This window comes from Rattus norvegicus, chromosome 13 (genome assembly GCF_036323735.1).
Source record: "Rattus norvegicus strain BN/NHsdMcwi chromosome 13, GRCr8, whole genome shotgun sequence".
In the NCBI taxonomy this organism is placed as follows: Eukaryota; Metazoa; Chordata; class Mammalia; order Rodentia; family Muridae; genus Rattus; species Rattus norvegicus.
Genome location: NC_086031.1, coordinates 106039419 through 106047894, shown reverse-complemented (window position 1 = coordinate 106047894; position 8476 = coordinate 106039419). Strand labels below are relative to the sequence as shown.

Sequence of the window (8476 nt, the reverse complement as noted above, 5' to 3'; positions counted from 1 at the left end):
TGTGCCCCACCTACTGCCCCAGCCAGTTTCCTCCCATATACTGCCCAGTGCTTCTCCAAACGTCTGCAGGAGCTTCCACTCACAGACATCAAAGAGCACCTGCTTTGATCTGAGCCAGTGTGGGCAACTTAAATAGCCCCCTGGATAGACAAATGGACAGACGGATGGACAGACAGACAAGCAGGAACTGCTCTGGAGGCTATGGGCTCCCTGCAAATCCTAGCTCCTCTCACAAGAAGCTCTGCCAATGAGAAGTCTCCACACTCCCAAGGCTTTCATGTTCTCATTGGAAGGAGAGAAATTCTGTTGCCTTAGGTGATTAGAGATTGTGTCTGTAGGAACTCAGTTACTGCGCCCCATCCCCAGGCCGCACGGTGAAGGAATCCTCACCAGGAGTCCATCTGCCCTGGGCCACCGTGTTGGTAGTAGGACTGGGCCTCCAGAACTGCTGCCACATTCCTGCCTCCGTGTGGCAGACAAAGGGGATGATATGTGACCAGGAAGAACCCCAGAAACAATCCTAAATTCTTACCAGGATTTATTAATGGCATTTATTAGGTAAAAACACCAATTAACATTCTAGAAATCTGTGAGGCTCACCTGTGAAAACCCAGGAGAGTGTGTGGGAGGATAGGGAAAGATGTGTGTGGATATTTCCGGCAGCCAGGCCCTCTGGGACCAAACCTGGATTTAACAGGAAAGTCTAGAAGAATATACACCAAGTGTGCCAGGTTTGCCTCACTCCATCCGTGGTGACATACTAGAATGTCACAGTATGTTGCCACCTCTGGGTCCCCAGCACCAGGAACAGTATGTGAGGGGTTGCAGCACATGAAAGCATTCATCTACAGAGGGACCTCAGTGCTGCTTGGTACGGCGCCATATTGTTGTTACCCAAGGAGCTGTGGAATGTGTGTCTTGATAAATTCATCCACATGTCTGTGGTAAAACCATCACATCTGGGGGTCGGCAACAGACACTCCCAAATGTCTTAGAAAGAAAAGAAAGAAAGAAAGAGAGGAAGAGAGAAAGAAAGAAAGAAGGAGGAAAGGAAGGGAGGGGAAGGAAGAAAGGAAGGAAGGGAGGAGAAGGAAGGGAGAGAAGGAGGGAGGGAAGGAGGGAGGGAGGAAGGAAAAGGAAGGTAGAGAAGGAGGAAGGAAGGAAGGAAGGAAGGAAGGGAGGAGAAGGAAGGGAGAGAAGGAGGGAGGGAAGGAGGGAGGGAGGAAGGAAAAGGAAGGTAGAGAAGGAGGAAGGAAGGAAGGAAGGACAGGTGAGTTCTCTGCTACTGTGTACCAGGGCTAAGCCACCTCCCTCTGCACAGCCTGACTTCCGTAACCCTGCTCCTTGCTGGTGAATCGTACACCTTTGCCTTGACAGTTTCCATGGAATCCTGAAGTTTTCATTCCATTTGAGTAGCCTTAAAGACTCATCAGATCCCTGCCTCTTCCTTTCCTTCTGTCAAAGGAATCGATTTCGGCAAATGCCTTTTTAAATTACACAAATGTTCTCAAAAAGATAGCTCTGGGGCGTGTCAAGGAATGGTTTCAGTGTCAAAATGGAACCATGGGTCTTACTTTTGCGTTAAATGGTGTGCGAGTCTCTAGCTTCCTCCACCACCTGTGACCAACCCAGTGTACTGGACTCCTTGTGCCTTCCACAACAGCCTTTGATGTTCCTTCAGTAGGAACCCGGGGGACATTTTCCATATCCAGGCACTTTCCTGGGCCACAGAAAGCAAAATGATCAAGAGCTAGCCTGGAGTGCGGGAAGGTGAGAAGACAAAAGATCTAATTCAGCTCATTACAACCATTTACAAGATAAAAGAGAGGGGGTAGGGACAGGCCAGCCCCGTTAGTTCTGTGTGGGTTGCACTAAACTTCCTTTTGTTGGCTCAACCTGGCCTTGCACTACAGTCGGGAGAAGGAATGATGCCCTATCCTCCCTTGAGTGACATCACAATAGGCTTCCTCTTTCTCTTGGTCAGAAGGCACCCAGGACAGACATAGCTCTGGGCAATGTTTTTACTTTTCCCACCAACTATTGATCCAGGTACTGGAGAAGTGGTCAGAGAGCTTTCCGTGAGTACTGAGTTTAGGACTCCCTCATAAAATGTAGGCTCTGGGGGACACTGGGCGCTTCTCTTGGGACAGTGTAGCTATTGCTTCAGAGAATGTAGCCTCTGGCTCACAATTCCTTCCCTCGCCTTTCATCCTCCTACTGGGGGGTGCAGGGTGGGGTGGGGGTTGCAGGCCCTGACTCAGATCTCCCTCAATGCAGTCAAAGATACAGAAAGCACGTTTAACACAGTAGGTCCCGGCGTAGAAGACTGGGTCTTCCACCACTAGAGGGGAAACTGTCTGCCTTTGGACTGCCATGTTGGAAGGAAGCCCCAATCCCATGGGGAGACTGTGTACCAGAGAGCAGCAACAGTAACAGAGCCTGAATTTGAACAACTCTGGCTCGGGCACCAAGCCTGCACGTTAAGGTGTGTCCAGAGGATTTAGCCTGAGAGTCATGCCAGTCATTTTAGCTGTCCAAGTCATGTGAGCTGAGGCCAGAGACACACAAACAAGCCATCCTTGTGATGGCGTCTTCAAGTTCCCAACCATAGCAGACCGTCTACAGTTGGTGTCATATTTATCACCCTCAGATCAGAGCAGCCCGTAGGAAGGGCTCTGGGGAAGAGCATTTCAGAGGGGAACCACAGGAACCAAGGAATCAGGTACACAGAAAACCATTCAACAGAGAGGGAAGCCCCAGAAGGTTTCTGAAGTATTTAGCATAGGGGCTCAGATCCCGAAAGAACCACTGAAAGCGTTCAGCAGAGGTCAGCCAAGCACCTGTACCTCTTAAATTTGTCACCAGCTTCCAGGGAGTTAGGAAGTTGCCAGAAGTGCAGGAAACTCCTCAGACCAAACTTAGGGAGGGTGGGCTAGGCAGATCTGCGACCCTCTGTGAACCTGAGGATCATGTCCACCTTGTCCTGATGGAGAAACCGCAGTGCTCCTCCGTCTCTCCTCTACTTCAAAACCTCTGAGAGGCATCTGTTGATTGTGGAAAACCTAGCCAGCAAACAGTTTTAGGAAATACAGCCCCAGGCTTTTTATGGTGAAGACTGGAGAACAGGGGCGGTTGTCAACAGGCAGTCAAAGCTCAGCACTCCCAGCCTTCCCTTCTCAGGCCGCCTCCCCATCAGTGGGCTTGTTCCCCACCTCCCGCGCCACTCTGTCCCTGATTACTAGATGTGTCACTTCCTGTGTTATTTCTGTTTCCTGCTGTTATGACAAATCACTCAGACCAAAGCACCATTCAGCTCACAATTCCAGGTATGGTCCATCATGGCGGAAAAGTCACACGGGACCTTGGGGGAGCTGGTCACATGGCAGCCACACTAAGGAGCAGAGAACGAAGAATGCATTCAGGCGTGGGGTAAACTCCTTTTCTTCATTTTTACCCAGTCCTGGATCCCAGTCAAGGAAGGTCGCTACCCACAATGGGGTGCGTCTTTCCACCTCAATTATGCAGTCAGGGTGACAGCACAGCCAACTCCCACCGGGAGCAGCCCTGGCTCCCGAGAGAGTGAGAGAGTCGTCTGGAGTTTGTCCGCTATACTAGCAGAATTCCATCACCTCAGCTTCACCCTCCCCACTCTGGCCGCCATTCCTACCTTCACTCACTCTGGGTCCCCAGCTCCAGCAATCCTTCGGTTTCTCAAGATTTCCTCTTCTCCTCCTCTTTCCTCATCCCTTCTCACCCAGGTTAGATATCCCTTCATTAACCTGATAACCTTCTTTGTAGCTCTAATACCAATGTCCCTTCTTGCCGCTTTTGCTTTACTCTTTCAGGAAAAAAAAGAAAAGAAAATCTCGGCCATCCTGGTTAAATCGAGTTATTTATTTCACACGGTCTCACATAGAAAGCACCTACTCGGCTAACTGCCCTGACTTTAAACTTAGCCTCTGCTTAGAAACCAGAGCTTGGGGGGTTGGGGATTTAGCTCAGTGGCAGAGCACTTGCCTAGCAAGCGCAAGGCCCTGGGTTCGGTCCCCAGATCCAAAAAAAAAAAAAAAAAAAAAAAAAAAGAAACCGGAGCTTGGCTTCTGCAAAGAGGAAGTGGAGAGGAGGGAGTAGCACCGCGGGTGCTTCATGAAATGAAGGTCAGGAGATCCAGAACAGATCCAGCCCTGGCCGGATCGCTGGCCCTGGCATAGAGGTTCAGGGGTTAAACATGTTATAAGATAGAAAACAGGGTTAGACCTTAAGTCTTTTTTTTTTTCTTTTACTTTTCTATTTTTCGGAGCTGGGGACCAAGCGCTCTACCACTGAGCTAAATCCCCAACCCCTGGACCTTAAGTCTTAATGAGGTAAAAACTGGGACACCATCTGTAGCATGAGTTCGTCCATGGTCCCAGTGGGCCACTTAGAACCTAGAGTTGTAATATTGTCTCTACGAGGGATAGAAAGTTCCGGGCAAGCAGGAAGCTGAGCTGTTAAGTTGGTCCACAAGTCAGCGGCTCAGCAACGGTCGGTCCGGTGCCATTCCAAGTTGAGACTCTCTTTGTCTCTCAGTGCCTGCCTATCTAGAAGCTGCCTTGTGTTTGGCATCTCCTAAGGGCAGTACTCTGACATTCTCCAGTCTTCTACTGCAGCATAGAGCAGCCCCATTCTTCTACTGCACCATAGAGCAAAACTCAGACAGACAGACAGACAGACAGACAGACCCTGAATCACTAGCTTTCCATTCTTGGCTTTCCTTCCTGGCTTGTGTCCTCCTTTCCTCTCAGGTCTCCACAGAACAGGGCTTTGAAAAGTCACCAGCCACTTGCCAGATAACCAATTCCCCCTCTCCTCCTCGTCTGTCCCTAAGTTGCCACTGGTCCTTTGTCCTTGGAGACACTTCCTTCTCTCAGCTTTTAGACCCCCACACTCTCGTGGCTTACCCTCTACCTCTGTGGCTGCTGGTTCTTGGTGTCTGTGTTGGTCTTCTTTCACCTTCCTGAGCCCCCGTAAACTGAAGCGTCTCAGAGCTCGGCTCCTCAGTTGTCTTCTCCATCTTTCCAAGGGCCCATTGCGGTTGGCAGCCATCAATCTTAAATGGCTGCTGCAGCCAGACCCTGGGCCTTGGATGCCTCATCTAGTGACAGATAGCTGTGTTTCCAACCAGAGGCCCCTGGACTCCAGACTCAGCACCCAAAGGCCTGGTGAGCTCTTACCCTGGAATACCCAGTGGCCACGTGGAACTTGTCTAAGGTCAGATGCTATGTTTTCTCTAACCCACACTTCTGAAGTCTTCCTATTTTTGCAAAGACCAAGTTCACCTCCATACCCCCACTAGCAAGGCTGGGTTGGGGGTGCAAAAAGTGCAGAACCAAGTCTAACTCCTCCCAGCTAGCCATTAGGAAACCTGAGATCTCTACCTACCAAGGAAGTCTGGAGTTGGCCTCCTCTCTAGCTTTTCCACCAGGACTGACTAAGACTCTGCTATCTCCACCCCCCCCCACCCCTGCTGTTTACCAGCTTGGATGCTTACCCAAGTTCTGCTCCCACAAAGCGGAGTGGGAGGGGCGTTTAGTTTTTAAATAAGCACAGGGAGTGTGTCAATCCTGGATTCATAACCTTCCAGTCAGCAGAAAGAGAACTGACCTGTGCCATCCTGGCCTTTCATCCTGGGTCCTCATCCTCCCAGTTTGGCCACAGCCTCTCCCTCTGGCAAGGCTCTCCTCAGATGTCTGATAGGTTCTTACTTCAGGTTTTCAGGTTCTTGCTTCAGGGACACATTACTAGCGAGGCTTCCTTTGCTCATCCTTCCACTTTACTCCCCCAACCCCTGAGTGCAGCAGGCCATCCTGCTATGTCATTGTGCCTGTCTCTCTCTCTCTTCTGGCATGAGGACATGGCCTCACTGGAAAATCAGTCCCCAGAGCCATACCCAGCTCAGGCAGGTTGAGAGTATTGTCTTCTGCCTTCCCCCAGTGACTGTTGTGAAGTGAGGCAGAGGTGTGGGCAGAAGCCTGACCAGCAGGCCCTGTCAGTCTTGCTACAGATCTGGAGGAGGGTTGACACCTCCATGGCTGTGTCTAGAGCAGCACACCTCTCGAGGGGGCGGGGCGTGGGGTGGGTGAGGTAGGGGGTGCAGGACACTGTATGACAGTGGTGATTCTGGTCTCGTGGGATGGTGTGTGGAGAATTCTGAAGATTTGTTTTGTGGAAAGTTCTCTTAGAGGAGCAATGCCGGGAGCAGCTTTTGGACCGAGAAGGTCCCCGTGTTTTTGCAAGGCTCGTGTTTTCCCTGTGGGCCTATAATTATGGATAATCTGCCCTGTGCTCTGAGTCAGCTGCTGCACCAAACCCTATGCAGGTTGCAGGGTGCTGCCTCTCTCCTAGCATCTGCAGGAACTGGCCCCACCATGCAGAGGCCTGCCTTCCCAGATTGCTTCTGAATGCAATAGCCACCTTTTCATTCTTCATCCTGGACAGATTTCAGCAGCAATCAAGGCTGAGACCAAGGGGCTTCTCCATCCCCCCAGACGGTAGGAGGAGAGCCACCCAGGCGTGGGGAGCGGAGCGCCAAGTGGGGATCAGAGGCCACACCCTGAAGCTGCCTCTCACCCTTACTCCGCCATCCGAACAACCTGAAAAATTATTCAGCATCTTCTTGTCGTGCCCTGCTGGGCCGTCAGACTGCCTTTGCCTTCTGCACATTCCTCGGGTGTTCTGGTAACTGCTGGCAGGAACAGCAGGGCCCATTTCCACCGACAAGTCAGGCCAAAGTAGAAATACCTCTCAAGGGCCCTCCCTCTGGCACAGCTGGACTTTCTTTGCAGAGGGTAATAAAGTAAGTCCCACTTCAGCCAATGTTCACCTATTTAACTCGGCCAAGAAAGAGGTGTGGGGATCACAGCTCTGGGGAGGAGAGTGGCCCAAGCCCAGGTACTCGGGGTTAGGATTCTTTCCCATCTTCTTTTTCCCCCCATTTTTTTAATTGGATATTTTCTTTATCTACATTTCAAATATTATCCCCCTTCCTGGTTTCCCCTCCAGAAACCCCCGATCTCACCTTCTTACAGGCCACAATGCAGCATTCCTGACAGCTTGTCCCCCAAGGACCGGCACTGGCGCCCTTCCCATGCATTCACCACCTCACAAGCCTGCCTGGGCCAGAGGCTACTGGGACAAGGATGTTAGCAACCAAAGACAAGAGGGCAATCCTAGGTCAGGCACCTAGTGAGCGTGCTGGGGACAGAGGGGACTCCCTAGGAGGCAGCTCAGAGACAGAACGTGCTTCACACCAGAGAATCTGCGGTATGGACTCTGTCCCGAGGTGTCCCTCTCTGTCCCAAGGTGTCCCTCTCTGTCCCGAGGTGTACACCCCAGCCCACAGGCTCAGCTCTGCACCACCTCCACTCTTAGCCAAGTTTCTCTTTACCTAATTCCCACTCGTGAGAGACTGAAGAGAGTGAACTTGACCCATTGGCCAGTGAGTTCACTTATATGGGGAGATAAATGTCTGTGTTGGGGGCGAAGGAAGAAGAAAATGGAGCGGGAAGACGCTGACACCTGAGCTCCACCTCATTGTCCACATCAGTTGGCCTGGTATTGGGGAAAGTGACCCAGCACCTGAACATGGACTAAGAAACATACAGGCTTGAACCCCAAGTCTCCCTGTACTGACATGTTCTGCAAATAGTTCTGTGCATGTATATCCATGTATATCTGTACATATCCATGTAGAACAATGGCATAAGGCAGCTCACGACTACTTGTCTAGTTTCAGGGGACCCAACAACTTCTTCTGACCTCCAAGGGGACCTGCATATCTGAGCATGAGCCTGCACACATACGCACACACACATGCATGCACACACATATACACACACACATACACATAGACATACAAACACACAGACACAGGCATGCATGCACATACATACACATACATTAATCTTTAAAAAAAGAGAAAAATTATTTAACATAGCAAAACTATACAGAAATTTTAAAGAAAGTCACAGAAGGGGAGAGAGAAATATTCTTTGAAGAGGGGCCCTTGTTGCTCCATAAACACACCTCTCTAGATTGGTATGCAGATATATGCAAATTAAAACAAAACTGCAACACTCACACACACGCGCGCACACACGCACATGCACACATGCACACGCATTTAGGCGAAAGTCTTACATTTACCCTGTGTGGGGTTTCCGAGTTCTCGTGCATCTGTGTGGCACTGAGGTGGCACTTTGTTAGCAACTTGGCCGATGGCATTTATTGGAGGCACTTAGAGGTGAAGAGCTGCCCCCCACCACCCCCAGTATCCCTCAGAAGGACCCTAACCAAGTCAATTCCCTGCACAGCATTCTGTGCATGACAAAGCCAGTGGCAAAAGACTGAGCCTGAAAACACTCTCCACGCAGAGACAACAGCCAGGGGTCACACAACACCAGAGAAAGGAACCCCAAAACCCAAGCAGGCTGCACTT

At 50.7% G+C, this 8476-nt stretch overlaps 1 long non-coding RNA gene across 1 annotated transcript; it reads left to right on the top strand.

The window, feature by feature from the left end:
- The first annotated feature begins 1207 nt into the window (after positions 1 to 1207).
- Positions 1208 to 6850, top strand: LOC108352598 (uncharacterized). Its single transcript, XR_001840977.3, has 3 exons — positions 1208 to 2078; positions 3297 to 3429; positions 6478 to 6850. It is a non-coding gene; the product is annotated as an uncharacterized LOC108352598 (long non-coding RNA).
- The last annotated feature ends 1626 nt before the right edge of the window (positions 6851 to 8476 follow it).